This window comes from Amblyomma mixtum, chromosome 2 (genome assembly GCF_055824585.1).
Source record: "Amblyomma mixtum isolate Tamu chromosome 2, ASM5582458v1, whole genome shotgun sequence".
Lineage (NCBI taxonomy): Eukaryota > Metazoa > Arthropoda > Arachnida > Ixodida > Ixodidae > Amblyomma > Amblyomma mixtum.
Genome location: NC_143013.1, coordinates 262,545,558 through 262,566,400, shown reverse-complemented (window position 1 = coordinate 262,566,400; position 20,843 = coordinate 262,545,558). Strand labels below are relative to the sequence as shown.

The 20,843-nt window shown below is 50.4% G+C and overlaps 1 protein-coding gene across 1 annotated transcript in view; it reads left to right on the top strand.

The window, feature by feature from the left end:
* The window catches only part of Myo61F (unconventional myosin 61F), a 151,842-nt gene that overhangs the window by 19,564 nt on the left and 111,435 nt on the right, over positions 1-20,843 (top strand). The window lies entirely within an intron of this gene.

Here is a 20,843-nt window from a genome sequence, read left to right as displayed (position 1 = left end):
TTCGTTTTCTCTTCTCAACCTTAACACAGTGCATTTTTTTGGTGATACGGCATAGTGTGGTTACGTGAGGTACGTAGTGCGCCATATAGTGGGCACTGTTCACACTTTATTTACATCGTGCCTCGGAACGAAGTGGCAGCGTTGGCTGTGCCAAATGACCTTAGTAGGCGTGGTAGCTTCGTTGTGATACATTCGTCGAGTAGGGAGCGATCATTCCGAGAACTTTCGCATCCCACTTGAACATGTTTCACTGCATGTCTTAACTGCCGTGCAAAAAGCGCACTTGCTTCATCAGGTGTTCGGTGGGTTTGTTGGAGTGCGTACATTGTAGCTACCCAAGTACTTGGGCATGTTTTTAAGGCGAGAGCCTTTAATGCCTCATCGTTGTCGACAGAAGGTTATCAGCAGATGTGTCACGCTTTTCGGTTGGTCGAAATGGCTATGACGTCAGAGTGCGCGGATTCGAAGTAATGAGGTCACCCACGGATTCCTGACACCCCCTTTTAGAGCACAACTAATGAAATAGTTTTCGTCGGCTCCGAAAGGTGGCGTAAGGCATCCGTGGGTGATGTGCTTCATGCCTCTGCCGGTCCATTGCCGTCAGCACACAACGTCATCCGGCCGCTGACACTGGACTCAAGCCTGCTGGCCCAGCGTGCTCAGCTTCCCGTGCCATCGATCCAGCTGCCCCCACCACAGCAGTGCTTCCAGGACTTTCCTCCGACTCAGACTGCAACACCTGCTGCCAACTTGTTCGGCATAGTGGGCGAATATGTCCGACACCACCTGATGCAGCAGTGGTCCCCGATGCGCCAGTAGACTGCCTCTCCCCGCCACAGCCTAATGTGTTGACGGGGGGGCTCGGGTGCCATCGACGAATACGGCCACGGATTAACGTGTCGAGACCGAGGATTCAGAGGAAACGGCACAAAAGAAGGCAAGCAAAGGTGGTTGTGGGTTTTCTCAACCTACATGGTGGCAGGAGGCTGGCCAGGTGGGAGGAGCTGTACAGAACTTTGCTTGAGGAGGATGTGACGCTGTACGCGGTGGCCGAAACGCACCTACGCGATTTGGAAGAACCGCCCACCAGCCAACTGTGGTGTTGGGCTGGCAGTAACCGATGTGTTGGTTCGCGTAAGGGTGGTGGAGTGGGTTTCCTGTGGCGCCGGAGCAGTACATGGTTGCACCTGGGGGGGCCCTGTGCTGATCACACATGGGTGTCCGGGCATATACTTGGTACCCCGGTCGCCGTGTGTGTCGTGTACCTAGGCGGGGCAGCAGACCAATATCAAGCGAATTTGAGTATCATTCAGTGCATCAAAGCAGATGCAAGCCGCTGGGCACTCGACAAGGAAATTATTGTTTTCGGTGACTTCAACGGGCACATCCAAGAGCTGGACGGGTACACCGATCCCAATGGTGAGCTCCTGCAGACTCTGGCTCAGGACCTTTCTCTGGAGGTCACTAATCTGCGGGCGGACTGCCAAGGTGCGTTCACGTGGTGTGCTCGGGGGAGTCGCACCTGCATAGACTATGCTCTTGTCAGCAGGCGCCTAGCTTCCCTCATGTGTCGCGTGCACATAGATGAAGAGGGCCGCTACAGCCTTGGAAGCGACCATAACCGCATACGACTTGACTTTACAACCTCCGCTAGGCGCAGTACGCCACAGAATCGCAGGCGGTCTACCAAGCGCTTCCTGCCCATCAAGGCGTACGAGGCTGTCGCAGAAGAATTCGAAGAAAGCCTGGCCCGCGAAGAGTCCGCGACATACGACCAGTACGTGACTGAACTGCGTAGCATCATGGCAAGGCATGAGACTCTGGCCCGCTCGAGAGGAGGACGGTCCAGAAAAAGGTGGTGGGATGATGAGGTGAAAGCTGCCTATAAAGCGCGAAGGCTTGCAAACCGCCATCACCGCTATGCTCTGAAGATGCTGACCACGGATGAAGCACTTGCAGCCTGGGGCACCTACCTCGAACGCAAGCACGAAATGCAGGCAATGATACAGCGTAAGATTGCCGAGGCAGATCGGCAGACGCTCGCAGAGATTAAGTCCGCTGGTAAAAATGCAGCAGCTAAATTTTGGTCGTACGTAGCGTCTATGGACGGCAGAACACCAGACCCGCTGATCAGAGATGAAGAAACGGGAAAGACAGGCGATCTCCACCGCATACTGACAGACCACATGAGGCAACTATACGCAACTGATGGCACGCCGTACGTCTTCGAAGGCGTGGAAACACCCTCACGACCTCTGGACGACAGGCATTGGACGGTTTCGAGTGGAGCAGTCGACAGGGCCATTGGCAAAATCAGCGCGCGTACAGCCTGCGGTTTGGATGGCATCCCCGCTGGCCTCGTCAAGTGCCTCGGTGCCCAGTCAAGAAAACAAATGGCGAATATCTTCGGGGGCATTCTGGAAGATGCACCAATACCAGCAGACTGGCTTCGTGCAAGAGTGACACTGATTCCCAAGAGGGGTGGGGACAGCGGCCTTCTGCGTGACTACCGGCCTCTGACAGTGACAAGTGTAATGTACAGAGTGTTTACGCAGGTGTTAAAAGTGCGGATGAGTGGCTGGGCGGAGCAAAATGGGCATCTGACGGAGCTCCAAAATGGTTTTCGTCGAGACCGGCGGCTGGAGGACAATATTTTTGTCCTCACCCAGTGTATTGAGGTTGCAAGAAGGGAAGCTCGTGGGCTGACCTGCTGTTTTATGGACGTCGCGAAGGCGTATGACAGCGTACCACATGAGCCTGTAATGCAACGCCTAGAGTCATTGGAAATGCCCTCCGCCTGGATCGACGCGCTTCGTCGCCTCTATGCACGCTGCACAGTGGTGGCCACAGTGTGCGGCGTCAGCTCGGAGCCAGTGGCCGTACAGAAAGGGTTGAGGCAGGGCTGCCCGTTGTCCCCTCTTTTGTATATGTTGTACGCTGCAGGGGTGGAGCGCAAGCTGTTGGAAGCGCAGTTGGGGTTCACGCTAAGCTACATCAGCGGTGGTGTAAAGGACCGATGGATATTACCGGGCCTAGTCTTTGCCGATGATGTAGTATTAATGGCAGAGACCAATGCGGACCTCCAGGCTCTCATCAACATATGCGCTGAGACCATGGCGCCACTTGGCCTGAGCTTCAACTCAAAGAAGTCGGCGGTGCTGTGTTTTTCAGCGCCGCTGGACGCCGAGCAGCCGGTCCACCTACCAAACGGGGACGTCCTCGAGATGGCAACGGAATACCGATACCTAGGCATTAGGTTCAGCACGCAGCCAGAATATGCTGCAAAACATGAGGAACACTTGAAACAAGCTTCGCAGCGAGCGGGAAACATATTGAGAAGGCGGTGCCTATGGGGCTGCAATCGATTTGTTATGGTCCGCGAGCTGTGGAAGGCAGTTCATGTGCCCGCATTGTCATTTGCAAACTCAGTTATCTGCGTGACAGCGCCCACAAGGGAATGGCTCGAGCGTGGTCAACGAGCGGTGGGACGTCTGGCGCCGGGGTGTCATGGGCGGGTGGCTAACGAGGCAGTGCAGGGAGACCTCGGTTGGTCTACCTTCGAGGCTCGCGAGGCAAGAAGCAAAATAGCCTACGACGGCCGGCTGCGCCTGATGCACAAAAATCGATGGGCGCGCAGAGTCTTTGACTATGTAAGTCAATACTGCCTGCGGACTACATGGGTGAAGCGGCTCCAACACCTTCGTCGCAAGTTCGGCTTCTTCAGAAATGAAGTACAAGCCGACAACGCGAGGAAATGGGCCAAGGCAGTTAATACCCAAGTGCATGCGCAGGAGCGAGAGGCGTGGAGGGCTGCCATGGAGGGGAAGTCGACACTGGAAGTGTACCGGGCAGCCAAGCAGGACATCTGCGTTGAGAGCTTCTACGACAACAGTGTAGGCAGCCGCCTGTTGTTTGAGGCACGCGCGGGTGCCATGCCAACGCTTGTGTACCGCAAGCGCTTCGACACTAGAGCACTGCACGGGCCTCAATTTGAGGCCCAAGCCCGGCCCGGGCCCGACACCTGAAGCCCGAGCCCGGCCCAGGCCCGCGGCTTCAAGCCCGAGCCCGGCCCAGGCCCGCTAAATTATCGCTCTAGCGAGCCCGGCCCGGCCCGTGAATCCCGGAGTGAAGCCCAGCCCGAGCCCGGCCCGGCCCGTTTCACAGTAACGCTTGAGGCATACGGCTCACTCTGAAAGGTTCTGAAACCGGAGTTTGGCTTGCAGAAAGTTGGTTCTTTTTGACCCATATGGAACTGATTAAGAGTAGTGCTCGCCAGGCCCTCTATAGGGCACGGATCTCGTGCAGGTGCGCAAAGATAAACTCGGAAGTTCCGAGATCCAAATAAAAAGGGCTGCATACGCGCGTAATAGACTACTTTGCATTCTCCCATGATTTTAATCAGTTATATTTTGCTGCCCGCGAAGTATAAACATTAAAGCTGTCTAGCAAGCAGTAGGACGACATTTTTTAGGGAACGCAATCTCACAGGTTGAACTCATAGCCGAACTGGTCGCCTTTCAGCAGAAACGAAAAGCTAAGAGGCTTGAGTATTTCACGGTGTGTGTTTTGAAGACTATAAGCGTCCTAAACTAATATGTCCTTCCCGAATGCATTTCTAATAGTGTACGAGGGGGTACCCAAAAGAAACCGGACTTATTTTTGTTTGAACTTATTTGTTCACATTTTAAGCACAGACCTTTAATATCCTTCAAAGTACTCTCCACTTACAATAATACGTTTGTCGAATCTTTCATTCCATTTTTCAAAACATTGTTTAAATTCATCTTTTGTGATGCTTGACAGTCCCTCCGTCGTTTTTTTCTTCACCTCAGCAACATCAGCGAAACGCTTTCCATTCACCTGTCTTTTCATTCTACGAAACAAAGAAAGTAGCACGTGGCAAGGTCGGGTTAGTATGAGGGTTGAGGAACAGAGGTCATGCCATTTTTGGTCCGAATTTGTCGTAGAGACAGGGCTGTGTGAGTAGGGGCATTGCCATGGTGGAAAAACCAGTCACCCGTCTGCCACAAATCAGGCCGCTTCCACCGAACACTGTTGCCCAATCTTTTCAAAACATCCAAGCAGAAAGCCTGGTGAACTGTCTGACCCTGCGGAACAAATTCTGAATGGACGACTCCTCTCACGTCGAAAAAACAAATCAGCATTGTTTCGAGGTTTGGTTTCACCTGACGAGCTTTCTTGAGGCGAGGTGAATTTGAAGTTTTCCATTGGCATGACTGTTGCTTTGTTCAGGACTTAATTCAGGAACACTTAAGTTGCCCCCATAGCATCGTCCTTGAACGTCTTTCTGAATATTTCAAGAGTTTCCGTTCCACTTTTTCCGAGAAAAAATCAGAATTTCACCGGCGCACGCTGTTCACGAACATCAGCCATTGCAAAAACGACGCTCACACAAAACAGTCGTCACTCTAAAACTCTGCCTAAACTAGTCTGACCTCCTTCAGCGAAGGCACTCGGCTTACTGACTCTGAAATGTTCGTTCTATGCGCTCCTAGCGGCAAAACACGGTACCGCAGAAGCTTTGCCGATTCAAAAAATTATTCCGGTTTCTTTTGGGTACCCCCTCGTATAGGCATGTTTTGGGATGACGATCGTCAGTGGCCAAAAAAGACGGCAAATTTTACTCTTGCTGGCGGAGCAGAAGATAACGCGCGAACCACGTGATAACTTACAGGGCAAAACAATTGTCATGTCAACCAGGCTGAAGAAGCAAGGAGGAATAGATGTGGTTATGTGATGAGATTTACAAACTCTAGCGAGTTTTTGTGGCTATTTCATTTACAAGACGTTCCGGTCAGCTGATCAAAAAGAAAACCAAACGTGCTTTAGTTCGTGAATTTTCTCACATGAGAAAAATATAGCTATAAAATAAAAGCTATGTTTAGGGGGCTTAAGGGCCCAAGGGGAGTCAGGCTGTGAGAGACACCCAAGCAGAGGGCTCCGTACCATTCCGACCACCCGGGTTTCTTCAACGAGCAATGATACTACCAAGTACATGGCTGTCATGCTTGCCGCCTAAATAGAAATGTGGCCGCCGAGGCTAGGCGCAAACCCTGGTTCCCTGGCTCAGTAATCAAGCGCCTTGACCACTAAGCACCACGGCGTGGAAATAAGGAAATAAATAAGTCAGTGAATAAAGCTTAGTGTTTTTCCTCAGCGCGTACTATAACCCATCGCTCATCCGTGTCGGTGCTCCTATGCCGCAGTTGTGTACTTCACTCTGCAATAGTGAATGAATAGTCGGACACCAGCCGTTTCTGTACGGATCCAAGCCCGACTAGGTTCCGCAGCTTTAAGCCCGAGCCCGGCCCGGGCCCGCAACTTCAGGCCCGGGCCCGGCCCAGGCCCGGCAAAACAGATCATGTCCCGGCCCGGCCCGGCCCGTGGGCCGGGCCGGGCCCGGGCTTTCGGGCCGGCCCGAGCCCGTGCAGTGCACTATTCGACACTACAGTCGAATGCACCCAGTGCAGAGCCTGCGGAGAGCACGACGAAACAACGGAGCACATCGTCCTACTCTGCGAGAAGCTGCCAACGCCACCGCACGAGGGCGCTACGTTTCCGCAGGCGCTAGGGTGCCTCGATGCCAAACGGCATCGAGGCACCCTAGCAGGCGCTGGGTTTCCGTTCTTCGAACGAGGGCTGCACAGCGGATGCGGCAAACCATGCGGCAGTTGCAGCGACGAAGCGCCGATTGACAGAGTGGTGGGCGCTGGTGCGACATTAGACCAGTACTGTTTCGTCGGTATTCGCGTGTGTGTTTGCCGCTTCGCGTTTGATAGTGGTGTTTTTATGTGTGTATCTATCCAGCCAGGGCACCTTTGGTAGGCGCCCGCCCGTTACAAAGGGAAGGCTACATCATCATCATCATCATAATCACCACCACATTACATACCTTGTTACTGCGAACAGAGTCACGGATACAACCGAACTCATCGAAGCAGAGAGTGCTAAAGAAGCAGTCAAAGTCGGCAGTCAAAGTGTGTCGTTGTAATGTGTAGTCAAAGTGTGTAGTCAAATAAAGCACTAGTACAGCACAAACAGTCTCGCAGTCAATGCCAAACAGTGCGCCAGGAAAGGCTTTCGCCTTGCAGCACTTTAGAGAGTCAAAGTGCACCTTGAATTTTTTTTCGCGTCTTAATTGCAGTGCAGAGCAGCTGCTTGCTGCGTCAGGGTGCTCGGTGGGATTTAAAAGTGCTTTATGTTCGTTGTAGCACCCCCCTCACACACGCACACACGCACACACGCACACACACACACACACACACACACACACACACACACACACACACACACACACACACACACGTTCGTGATCATGCTCTTCCGTACTCTCATACTAGGAAGGCAGCCAGCGGTAGCATATTATGTTCTAAGCGAAGCAATCAGAGTTCAGCGGTTTCGGTGCCTCTATGTTTTCAAACTTGGGTCGTTTCGAAAGCTTTGGACGTAAATTCCGCAGTCATCACTATTGTTGCCTCAATATTCATCACACATCTTTAGCTGTACTTACCTTTTTGCGATGTCAGTGCACGTAAAAGAACCCCGGGTAGTAGAAATATCCGGAGCCCTTCACTACGGCGCCCCTCACAGCACGAGTCGCTTTGGAACGCTAAACACCCATAAACCATAAACCTCTTTCGGTTAAGCGCGAATTTCTGAAAAGAAAATGTAGTTATGCTGCACATTGTTCAGTTCTCTCTATGTGTATTACTGCGACATCAATGTATGTCCACTTCCTTTGCGGTAAACGACACCTTATGTAGTAACCAGAACTTCCATATTCACCAGCTGGTTTCGAAACCAATAAACATAAGCCACCTCGACGCACGGGGTTGCGAGACAGTGAAACGCAACAATTGGCCAAGAAGAGCTTCGTAGAAGCGTCTATAGAGTCTCGCGGTGGCATCTTATAGATGCCCCCCCCCCCCCCGTGTCGTCATTCGCAGCTCAGAGGCCCCCTATTGAAGTGAATGGACCGAGCGCGCATCGGCGAAGCGGTCGCCCGGCTGTCACATTGCCGGTGACCTGAAAGATGCCGGAGACAATACCGCGTACGGCCAAGTGCGGTCTTCCTTGTGAGACGTGTGTGTGCCGACTAGGCTGCCAAGCCTCAGACGGCGACTCAGGCGTGTCCTTGTTTGGCACGTGCTGCGGAACGCAAGCTCGTTAAGGAACGAGGCACGTAGCTCGTTACCTGGACTCTGTCCGCCATACAGGCTGGAGCCTGCACAGCGGTACAGAGGTGTCCCTCCCCGGCATTTCGCGTGGGTACTGTGGCTTGGCTCTCTATTACGCCGCAGACGTTGCGCAGCCGACGAAAGACTCGCTCTGCCACGAGGATTTGTACAAAAGCTTAATTCGGGCAAAGAAAGAACTGCGCAAATGAGACGCGGACGGTGAAGAGGCAGAGTCGCACACAAACGTCTTTGCCTCTTTGCCTTTTCGCCGTCCGTGTCTCGTTTGCGCAGTTCTTACTTTGCATCCATAATGGACCAACTGGCCCGACAAGTTATACTTTACTCAGGCGTCTGTTTGACGTCTGTTTGTGAAGAAAACAGACATGCCGGTAAGTAAAAGTGCGGGAAAGAAAACTACTGTCGCTGTGTCGTTAGATATGTAGAGAAGACCAACTGGCAATCGGCCATTAGAAAAGCGAGTTGGCGAATGATATATAAAGAAACTGGTTTGGTTGGTCCATGTCGCGATATGACAAAACATTTCGAACTTCTGTTTTCCAGTTTTTCTTTGCTTGGTGATAGCTGTATAACGGACTTATCGAAAACTCCCAGATTCACCTGCGACACTGTTATCCGGACGGACCTGGAAGGGTCAGAAGTGCCGCAATGGGCTGGGTAGAGGGCGCTGTCGCGAATGTGCCACTAATCATCATCATCCCCATTATCGGCATAACTACGTCCTTTGCAGGACAAAGGCCTCTCCCATATCCCTCCAATTAACCGTGTTCTGTGATAGCTGCGGCTGCCTTATCCTCGCAAGCTCCCTAATCTCATAGATCATAGATACCACATAGATATCCATGTTTGCAGTACAGAATCTACGTCTGACTCGATACAGCCGCACACAAATCATCATCATCATCAGCCTGACTACGCCCACTGCAGGGCAAAGGCATGTCTCTCCAATTGACCCTGTCCTTTGCCAGTTGCGGCCACCATATCCTCTCATCCGCCCACCTAACTTCCTGCCACCCTCCGCTATGCTTGCCTTCTCTTGGAATCCACTCCATTCACAGCGCCCATATGCCCATGCGACATATACCCATTCAGCCATAAGACCGCACGAGCCGTACAGGAAAAGGAATTATGGGAGTCCTGAAGCTAAATGTTTCACCAGGACTTTTAAAGGAATAAATTAGTCATTAGTATCCACCTGAGCGCAATTACATGGCTACAAAACAAATAAACTCAGGTTTCTCAGAAAATTAGCAGATGGATGGAGGAAAATTCTTCCTGGTCCGGGTCTGTTGTACCCGTATGGCAACGCCCATGTGGTTTGTCAATGATTAATTTACCCATGTGCAGCTTAAATCTACTCCACCCTGGAGATTACTCCTGTATAGACATTTTCACTGTTTACAGCTTGACAGAGCGCGCGTGCGTGTTGGATTGTGCTGCATGCGCAATAGATGCCCGCATGAAAATCCCCCAATCAGAATGCTGCTGGCATAGTCCAGTGAAATATGGCTGCTCACCCCCCCCCCCCCCCCTCAAAAAAAAAAAAACAAGCCAAATGCGAAAAGGTCTACACACTCGACTCCACCAGAACTCTCACTTCCTGCGCACGCGCACCCGATCTGCTCGCCCTCCTCCCTCTGTCCGCATCGGAGCGTCAGCCACCGTCGAGGAATGCCGCCGACGTCGTCGCTGAGAACAACGAGCGTGGTGTCGATATCCTCGCTGCCGCAGGCAGGTTCGGCCGCGGATGCCTTCACGCACTGCTGTGTGCGCGCGCCGCCGCTGGCGCGTATCGGCAGTGAAATGCCCTCCGAAACGCGCGCGTTCCGCCAATGCGTAATGAGCCAGGCGCGCGCGCTGCGTGTTGCCGCCTGCTGCAGGGTCGGCCGCCGGCTGTGTGTGTTCGCTCGCGGCCATTGTTATGGGAGCTCTCTCTACCGGTTTCCGATGATCTGTCGTCGCTTGCTTACGCAAACACAGAACGCTGGGCAGCGCGACGACACCGGAGCCCCGCGTGCTCTAGCGCGCATTTATCGTTCCGGGGCTGTGTACGGGTATAGAAACATGTGAGAGTGTTCACGATGCTTTCGAAGCCGGCCTTATATAGCCGCTCTTGCAGGTATGAACGCTGTAGCGTTAGAGGCGTCCGTTCACCAGAAAATCCGGTGTCGGTGTTGTCGGCGTTGTAAGAGAGAAATCATGGGCATGTCCCTGGGAGCGAGGTGATCTCCACGTTAAAGAACCCCAGGTGGCTGAAGTTATGCCGGAGCCATTCACGTTAAAGAATTTCAGGTGGCTGAAATTATGCCAGAGCTCTTTGCGGTAAAGAACCCCAGGTGGCTGAAATTATGCGAAGCCCTTCACGTCAATGAACCCCAGTGGCTGAAATTATGCCGGAGCCCTTCACGTTAAAGAACCGCAGGTGGCTGAAGTTATGCCGGAACCCTTCACGTTAAATAACCACAGGTGGCTGAAGTTATGCCGGAGTTATGCCGGAGCCCTTCACGTTAAAGAACCGTAGGTTGATGAAATTATGACGGAACCCTTCACGTTAAAGAACCCCAGGTGGCTGAAATTATGCCGGAACCCTTCACGTTAAAGAACCCCAGGTGGCTGAAATTATGCTGTAGCCCTTCACGTTAAAGAACCCCAGGTGACTAAAACTAATCCGGAGCCCTTCACATTAAAGAACCCCAGGTGGCTGAAATTATGCCGGAACCCTTCACGTTAAAGAACCCCAGGTGGCTGAAATTATGCCGGAACCCTTCACGTTAAAGAACCGCAGGTGGCTGAAATTATGCCGGAACCCTTCACGTTAAAGAACCGCAGGTGGCTGAAATTATGCCGGAACCCTTCACGTTAAAGAACCGCAGGTGGCTGAAATTATGCCGGAACCCTTCACGTTAAAGAACCGCAGGTGGCTGAAATTATGCCGGAACCCTTCACGTTAAAGAACCCCAGGTGGCTGAAATTATGCCGGAACCCTTCACGTTAAAGAACCCCAGGTGGCTGAAATTATGCCGGAACCCTTCACGTTAAAGAACCGCAGGTGGCTGAAATTATGCCGGAACCCTTCACGTTAAAGAACCGCAGGTGACAGAAATTATGCGGAGCCCTTCACTACATCTACTTTATTTCTGTCTTGCTTCTTTCACTCCCACATTCCTCCCTTCCCTCACGGCTCCGTTCGGGTCTCCACCAAGAAGCGGGACAGTTACTGCGCCATTTCATTTCATCAAAACCATTTTTTTAATGTATAGCATATCATCAATGGCCGCTTAGGTATAGGGGGGTAGGTTAAACATGCTATCCAGGTTGGAGCTTGGAAGAACGGGAAGATGTAGGATACGAAGTAGTCGACCGGATCTTTTTTCACATGACTCTACTTCTGCGCCTCATGCCTTTCTTTTCCACGCAAATACTTTATGATTTTACTTAGCATTAACCACCAAACCTTGGCCAATCCCGCCACCTGGGTATATGTCATGTTTACTGAGACCAATAAGCGCGTTCATGAATTCGGGCGTATAGTCCTGTACCGTTGTAACGCAGCGTTTGGCCGCCGTGCTAAGTGAAGGCTCGCGGATGCCATCCGCAGCGTTCGAGGGCTACTGTCCTTCCTTCCTTCCTTCCTTCCTTCCTTCCTTCCTTCCTTCCTTCCTTCCTTCCTTCCTTCCTTCCTTCCTTCCTTCCTTCCTTCCTTCCTTCCTTCCTTTCTTTCCTTCCTTCATTCCTTCCTTCCTTCCTTTCTTTCTTTCCTTCTTTCTTTCTTTCTTTCTTTCTTTCTTTCATTCTTTCATTCTTTCTTTCTTTCTTTCTTCCTTCCTTCCTTCTTTGATTTCATTCAGCAGCAGCAATGTGTGTTCTCATTAATCTGGGTATAAGTAATGCTACCGGTAAGTATACGCTGTCTTTTTGGTCTTCACTCTGTTCCAAAGGACACTGTGAACCAGAGCGTCCGACATCGCGCTCTTGCACAATTTACCTTGATGGCTAGCTGGTCCGTTCGGAGACGCCGAGATGATCTGGGATCTTACTGCGCAGTCAGCAGTAAATAAGACACTTGAGTAGGAACACGATACTGCCGTGACGCCTGTGTAGTCGATCGTTAATCCGAGCTGCTCGCAGCAGCTGTCCGCAGCGTGCGCGATCACGGTCCCTGGCCTGCCAGAGGCGTACGTAAAAAAATATAAAAATGAAATGGTTTGCCGTACATTGCTCGAAGTGACGTCAATGTCACTGAAAGGCAAAAAAAAAAAAAACAGCACAGAAAGAAAACAGAAAACACCTGTCGTTGACACCACAACAACAAAAAAGACATTCAAAGAGGACACCGTCACCGCGTATAGCGTGGACCGTTCCGACCGTTCTCCCGTTACTTTCGCCTGACATGGCGAGAACGAACTGTCGCTTGAATTAACAAGCGCCGACGGTATATAATGTATGTGAGACGATGAAATGGCGTGTACGAACATACGCTGGCTGATATATTTGAGCGGTAGAGGCGCTGTCGTTCAAAGAGAGTGGAAGGAGACCTGTGCTTTTATCGACGATGAATGAACTTCAGTTATTGCGCTTGACAATAAACCACGCAGAGTGGTGTGTATTGTACTGAAGGGCGAAAGCGCTCATACCTGAAAGTTCACGCCCTCTGTTTTTGTTCTTCACTGAACTATACACCAACAACTTCCTGGAAGTGCGAACGATCTGACGCGTAATGAACTTGGGTGCCTTGCAGCGATCCTCGCACTTCGAAGATTGGACTTACTGGTGACAGCTGATCAATCGTTATTGTTTGGTTTATTGATTGATTCGTTGACCTCATCGAGCGCTTCTTTGCGGTGTCTTTTTAATTTTTGTGCGCACGGCCGAACACGACTATATTACCGCGTCGCTTCGCTTGCGGCCCCCCAAAAGCACTTTTGCTGGAAAAGTAAACGAACGCATTTATTAAATTGATTATCTAATTAATCTAATAAACTAATCTTGCAATGGATGACTCAATTTTGTTGTGGTATTGAGGTCATCAGTGCCGGCAGCATCAAATCCATCAGCCGACGTATTCCTTTCGTTTGGAGAAGCAAGTAAAACAAGCCGTAGTTTTCTCCATCCCGTCCGTCGATAGAAGGCACCTTCACAGAATACAGCACAACAACGTACTGAGCTGCTGTTGATGCAGAGGCTGTTTTTTTTTTTTCAGTTGTTTCGCTTATAGCACGGCCGCATCATGGGGCTCTTTCGTACCGCTCGTGGTTAGCAAGATATGTTTTGCCTGATAAAAACTTTCACCCATTTTATTTTCGTTATTTTCCTTGTAGCTTTTAACATACAATGTTCAATTTGAAACGTCTGTTAAACACACTGCTAAGGAAGTAAGTGTCCGGCTTTCCCATGTGTACGGAGCTTGCACCTTTTAGCATATGCAAAAGGCACAGACAACCTAGTAAATATTGCAGTAACAAACAGAAAATGTTTCAAGTTTATTCTTATGTAGTCAAGTGCTCATAAACCGGTTCGCATGAAGATAATTAACTTCAAACAAAGATTTTGCTGGGCTGTTTATTGAAGTCATCGTTTCAACGTCACCGTGACTTTAGTCCGATGCTAAGAGTTCTAACAAAACCAGCTGTGCCAACAACAGAGTTTAAGGAAATTGCAGCTTAAAGAAATCCATGCGGCCCAATTCGTTCAAACCCACTCAAAAAAACAGGGCGATATATTGAATATATTAAACATTCAAGAAACCATCGAAAAATTTCTTAACCAATCATGCGTGTTATACCAGCTTTGTTAATATTGTATGTGATGTATTGAAGTATCGACGATGCGGTATCTGTATGGGAAACCAACTTCGGTTCTCTAATTGGACTTCGGAGGAGGGGTTGCTTGTTTATGTTTTTGTGTTTTGAAAGTGTCTTGTACAAATTGCGTATACAAATAAACCTCAGCTGCGAGATAGCGCTGGTCTGCGTCGTTCCTTTCCGTCCCTCGTGTTACTTTTGCGCTATTGTTACATCATGATCGCTTCTCTGTCCTGTATCTGCATCCGTAATACAATTTATGACGGTACCGGGTATTGGTATTGAAGATTCTTTTTTGAAGTACCGCGCACAACGCTGAAACATGTAGTATACAGCGCTGCTGACCTTCGGCTTGACGACCATGAGGGCTTGACCTTCGCGTTGTAAGACGTGTGCTACACCGAGGCAGTCAAGACTCTCAGCTGCCGTCGTAATTAACGTCGGATACAGCGACGTCGACGACAACGCATCCACGAAGGTTACGAGAGCATCGTGAACGCGACGCGCGCCCTTCTTTCTTCTTTGGTCTCCTTGGGGACGCGGCCTTCCGGTTCCCATGGCGCGAAGGCGAAATCTGCCGCTGGATTCGGTTGCAGCACAGCACACCACTATCGCTCCGTCCTCCTCACTTTCCCAGGCCCCGCGCACGCGCGTCAGATGGCTGGCTCCGTAGTGCAATGCCACGGCGCATCTGTAGTCTCGGTCTCCCGGCCCTCGATAAGGACGTAAACAGCCGGCTCGTTTTTCCCGCCCCTTCGATCCGTCCACGTTGCGGAAGAAGCGGCTAATTAGCTCTGATCCGGCTTTATTCTTTTTTTATGGGCCAGTTCTGAGCAGTGGTGCGAATGCACGACTAAGAGAGCTAGAATGCTGCTGTCGGTTATCGAAACATTCGCTTATGCGGTAACCTTCGTGCTTTCAGACGCTTGTTATCGGTTGTCGGTTATTGAGGCGAAAGCCTTTACTGGCGCATACTGTCGTCCGTTAACAAAGCGTGTCACATGGGCTTAACTCTGGAACTAAAAAAGATAGAAGGAAACCAATGGTTGCTTCAGATAGGGGAGTAAAAAATGAACCTAGAAGCCAAGTTCGATGACTGTAGATTAATTCGTTAATTAAGTATAGGCAAAAATGTCGAAATTACGTCGAAATAGCGCAAACGTCGATTTAGCTACCAAAACAATGTGACGTCACATCCACCGAAAGTCGTCCCGGCATAGTGAAAATTGTCACAAAATCGTCGGAAAAACATTGGATTTGTGTCCAATTAGATGTAGAAATGTGTAATTAAGCGTAATTAACACTTAAGATTCCCGAAAGATGTATAATTTGGGTATCGATATAGCCACGGGAACGGTGTGACGTCACATCCACCGGAAGTCGTCACGGCATAGTGTCCTCGGCTTTCTCCTCTCAGCACTTTATTTGCCAAAGTGTCCTCGCAATTTATCCGTCTTTGATACCGGATTCACATGAGCTAGATGCCTATGATTGTCACGGCTCACTTTCAAAGAAAACGAAACAGGGTTAACGCAGCGAGCCTGGATCACGGTGGCCTGGATGTTCAGCTTCATGGACGCGTTATAGCGTGGCGGTGCTCCTGTTTGTTGGACACAGAAATGAAGCACTCGGAATGATATTTTCAGCAAGATGGTGCTTCTTGGAACCGCGTAGAAGCGCTATCACAGAAGAAACAAGCTCCACAAAAGGAGTGGTGTGCTTCTGACCTCCGCCTATTTGCGCTGTCTGCTCTGAACAGCGGCAGAGCTTCCATTTTTACCCATAACGAAACGGCTTACTTAGTCTTGCAGACATTCGCTCGCTCCATATATACTGCACGCAACAGTTGTCTTAGGTTCGTGAATTCGAATAGGATTGCACGCGTGTACAGTGAAGGGGCCAGCCTTGGTTGTACGCACAGGATGTCATCTTGCTGCGATAAGAATCTGGGCTCTGGAGCGGTGAGTATGGGGACGCGGGTGTGCTTGTGTCGTCACGCGTCGGTTGTGCTATCGGCTTCGTAGAGGGGCACACCAGTTTCCCATTAAAAAAGAAGCGAGAGATAAGACTAATTAGGGCCACAAATGGCCACCACTTAGATGAAGGCATATGCTGCGGTGCCATCATTACAAGGAATTCGGGGCAGCGCTGGCCTAGCCACTGCCGCTAAGCCTAGCGACCTATAGCGCTTCAACGGCAGCCACTCTGTCAATATCTTTGTTTCTTACGTCACGGACGTTTTGGACACGCTATTTTTAATGTTTACGCTGCCTGGTGGCCTCGCCACTGTGGCTCAGTGGTTACGGCTCTCAGCTGCTGACCCGAAAGACACAGGTTCGATCCCGGCCGCGGCGGCCGAATTTCGATTGAGGCGAAATTGTACTGTACGATGTACTGTGCGATGTCAGTGCCCGTTAAAGAACCCCAGGTGGTCGAAATTTCCGGAGCCCTTCACTACGGCGTCCCTCATAGCCTGAGTCGCTTTGGGAAGTTAAACCTCAATAAGCCACACCAAACTAGAACATTGTCACTCACTCACTCACTCACTCACTCACTCACTCACTCACTCACTCACTCACTCACTCACTCACTCACTCACTCACTCACTCACTCGCTCGCTCGCTCACTCACTCACTCACTCACTCACTCACTCACTCACTCACTCACTCACTCACTCACTCACTCACTCACTCACTCACTCACTCACTCACTCACTCACTCACTCGTTCGCTCATCATCTTCGAAGATATGAAGCCACAACCACCATGTGAAGCGCCGAAGACTGGTCCGCAGATTTAGCGCAGGCATGTGCAACTGAGTATATATTCTCGTATTTCGTCCCCTGTATTTGCATCCACCGTGCCATTAGAGGTATACATTGAGGAAAGGGACAATTACATCTAAAGGTACTTGCAAATCTGAATATCGCTGCAGATGCTTTATTTTCGTAAAATTTCATAGATTTATGCTGTGGGAATGCGTGTGGATGCAATGAAAAGCTTATATAATCAGAAGAACTTGTTGATGTTTTAATATGCTGTAGTTACTCCGTTTCACTAATTGTTATTCACCGCTCTGATCGACCGATTCCTGATGATGGCGATGAATCCATAGCGCACTCTGTCCAATCGTGTCCAGTGGCCTAATGGTAGAAATCGAGAAACGATTCCACACGTGAAAATAAATAGCGTATATTACATTTAAGATAACGTAACATGATGCACTGCTATTACATAGAATTAAAAGCGTTCCCACATTTCTCGCCCTCCACCGATCTTTGTTTTTTCTGTCTGCTCAAAGCATAACTCTCAATTTCAACCCATTGCGTAAGTTTTATCTTGAGGGCGTATTTACGAGCCCCGATCAGTGTGATAAACAGACAGAAATGAAAGGCATGGTAGCTAGTGGTAGTGGTAAAAACTTTGTTATTGTTGCACGGAGGGAAAGATCCCTCTCAAAGAGCCCGCTTGTCGTGTCGTAGCATCGATAAAAAGAAAAATACTAGTCATTTCGGCCGTAGAAAATACCGAAAGTGGGACATCAGTGGCACCTCACAGCGGTTCCGTCCGCCTCTGTCGGATATGGCGCTAATCCCGAGAGTTATATGTCGGCGGTCCGCGTTCGGCGGGAGCCGGAACGGCTCAGTCGCGACCTCCGGCCCCACTTAACAAGAAGAGGTTCGGGAGACAGCGGGGGTCACTCCGAACACAAAGCAACGAGAGCGAGGCAACACTCGATCCGATGACGACGACCGACAAACACTGCATGCATTCGCCGCAGAATTAATGCACGCCCCACAAACCCCCGACTGCGTCACTACCACATTAACTCTCGTATAACACATTTACCACGACCTCCCACGACACGCACAAGCATAAACATACAATCACACGCGCTCACTCACACACGTGCATTCTCTGGGGGCGACGTGGTGGGGTCCTTAGGAAGGCAGTTCACTCCTGGCGGCTCCAACGGTGCGTGTCGCCGTGTCGGGACACCGCGGGGGAGGTCTCCGCTTTTGCTTCAATTCCTTTTTTCTTTCTTTGCAGTTTGCGGTCTTCTCTCCTTCCTGTCTCGGGTCGCCCGCCTGTCGGGTGCTCCCCTGCATGTGTAACGGTCACCCGTAGAGCAGGAAGCGTTTCCGAACGGCATTTCTTGCCAGCGAGTGGTTACGTGCATGCGTCGGTCGTGTTTCCGAAGCACGCAGCGCAATACACGGAGATGAAAGCTTTTGCAGCACATATGCTTTTGCTTGTAAGTACAGTCTTTACCGAAAGTATCAAGGCAATGGGGCTTGTACCTCATGTGGTGCCCTTGCGGCACCCCCAACGACCAAGAAGTGTCGACAGGTGAGATCAGAGATACTCCTTGCCTTACAAACGTTTAGAGCATAAAGATAAATCGGGAGTGCAAACGAAAGTGATAAGCGCAAAAATGTGAACACGCTGCGATAAATAGCTGCACCTACCATACAACTTCGGTAAAACAAAAACCAGCACGCTTCACCTTCGCCATCTATAGTGTCATAAAGTTCCCCATTACACGGCTGAGAAACAAAACGCGTTGCCTTGTTACCCTTGGAAAAGACGGTACCTGAAGATGCAAAATCCGTGATGCATTCCAAAGCTATCGCCGCACCCTTCCTCCTCCTTCCACGTTAACCATTCTCCGAACGGTTCCTGTGGAACGCACCCACCGGTTACGCATTTCTCCGCTCACGTCACACCTTCCTACTTGCACTGTAACCGCCCTCCGAGTGGTTCCCGTGGCAACGCACCCACCGGTTACGCCGATGACTACGACAAACTACGACATACTACTACTACGCGAAACCCAGGAGCGAGAGCTTAACAGCTATAGCTATTAAAGGCAGAAAAGGAACCAAATGAAAGGCGTTGACATGTGCCGCACAGTTCCCCAGTAGAATTTCCATGCTGGCACATGTTGGGACTAAGGTGGAGTGGTCGGGCCGGAGGAGGGACGAGGAATGGTTAACGAGAAAGACACTGAAAACTTTATACAACTATTTACATTATGTAGACGTAAGGAGCAACTGAGAGTGCCTCTCAGCAAAAGGGAACGTCTTAGCAGAAGGGAGTCTCAGTAAGAGGGAGCTTCACGGCCGCACTCGCTGCCGAGTGCTATAGCAACTAGCAACTATAGCAACTGAGAGTGCCAGAAGGTCCGCGAGTGGAGTTCCCACTTCTTGCAAGTAGTCGCACGAGTGGCCTGCACTTGTTCTTCATCAGTGCAAGACTACAAGGCCCAGGGGCCACACGCAAAGCCACGCGATGAAGGGAAACCGCTCGCCGGAAACTGCTCCTTTGACGATGGATGCCGCGGTCAAACATGGTAACTGGACCCAGCTGACCCCCTGGTCCTATCGGGAAGGACAATTACGGCTAGCCTTGGCAACTATCTTCGTCATGTAGATGAGGGTCCACTGGAAGAGCTGCGCTGGCTACTTTCAGGGGAGGCTTGCTGTCGCCGCTGCCGTGGCTATACGCCGGACGAACCGCGTTTTAATCCGCTTCGGCTGGAAGGCATCCCGGGCATGACACATAACGGGAATCTTGGCACGCCTAGATAAGCCGGATATGGAAACGATGGTGATAAACACTAAAATCTGAGAAAATACCGATAAAACTACCCGGCCGTTACAACTTCGGTAAAACAGAAATCGGCGCCGTCCGTCGATGGCGCCAGGTTAATTTGATTTGACTGTTCGAAACCAACACGTGTCACCTTCGCCACCTATAACGTTTGCCTGGAAAACGACGGAAAAGTAAACAAGACTAAATGATGTGCCCTCTGCGGCTCAATGGTTAGGCGCTCGGCTACGGAGCCGGAGTTCCCGGGTTCGAACCCGGCCGCGATGGTCACGTTGCGATGGAGGCTAAGCTTTGCAAACGCGCCCGTGTGCTGTGCGATGTCAGTGCTCGTTGAAGATCCCCAAGTGGTCGAAATTATTGCGAAGCCCTCAACTACGGTACCTCTTTCTTTCCTCCTTCTTTCACTCCCACCTTCTTTCTTTCTTTCCCTTACGGCGCAGTTCGGGTGTCCACCGAGATGTGAGACAATTACTGCGCCAAGTCCTTGCCTCAAAAACCAATTTTAATTTTAAACTTTCTATGCTGCTGTAGCTCGTCAGCCAACACAACAGACTACTATGTAGGCAAAACAGATGCGGCGCTGCCGGCGCTCTGAAGCCATTGGACAGCTTTAATGGAGTACAACAGTAAGTCACGTGAATGTTTATTTTCTTTACGGCGCCCTTCATATATGTAGTAATTGCTGTGTTGGCGTAAAGAAGTACCAAACCGAAAAAAAATTCCTGAGATGATTGCGCATAGTCCGGGCCGCCCTGTCCTTTACTTTTCGCTCATAAATTCCGCCCCTGAGTACTTTAAAGATAAAAATAAGAAAAGATTGTTTGTTTGTTGCCGCGATGGCTCAGTGGTTATGGTGCTCGGCTGCCGACCCGAAAGACGCGGGTTCGATACCGGCCGCGGCGGTTGAATTTCTTTGGAGGAGGAATTCTAGAGGCCGTTGTACTGTGCGATGTTAGTGCACGTAAAAGAACCCCAGGTGGTCGAAATTTCCGGAGCCCTCCACTACGGCGTCTCTCTCATAGCTTTAGTCGCTTTGGGACGTTAAACCCCATAAACAAACAAACAAACAAAAATAAGAAAAGAAAAAACAAATTGACAAAAGTTCAATGCCACAAAAAGCTGTACGCCAGGGCGGACGGGCAGGAACGATCGTGTCGCTTTGGCCCATGGCATACGACGTGCAGCCTGTCATACAGCACAGAGCTGCTCTATTT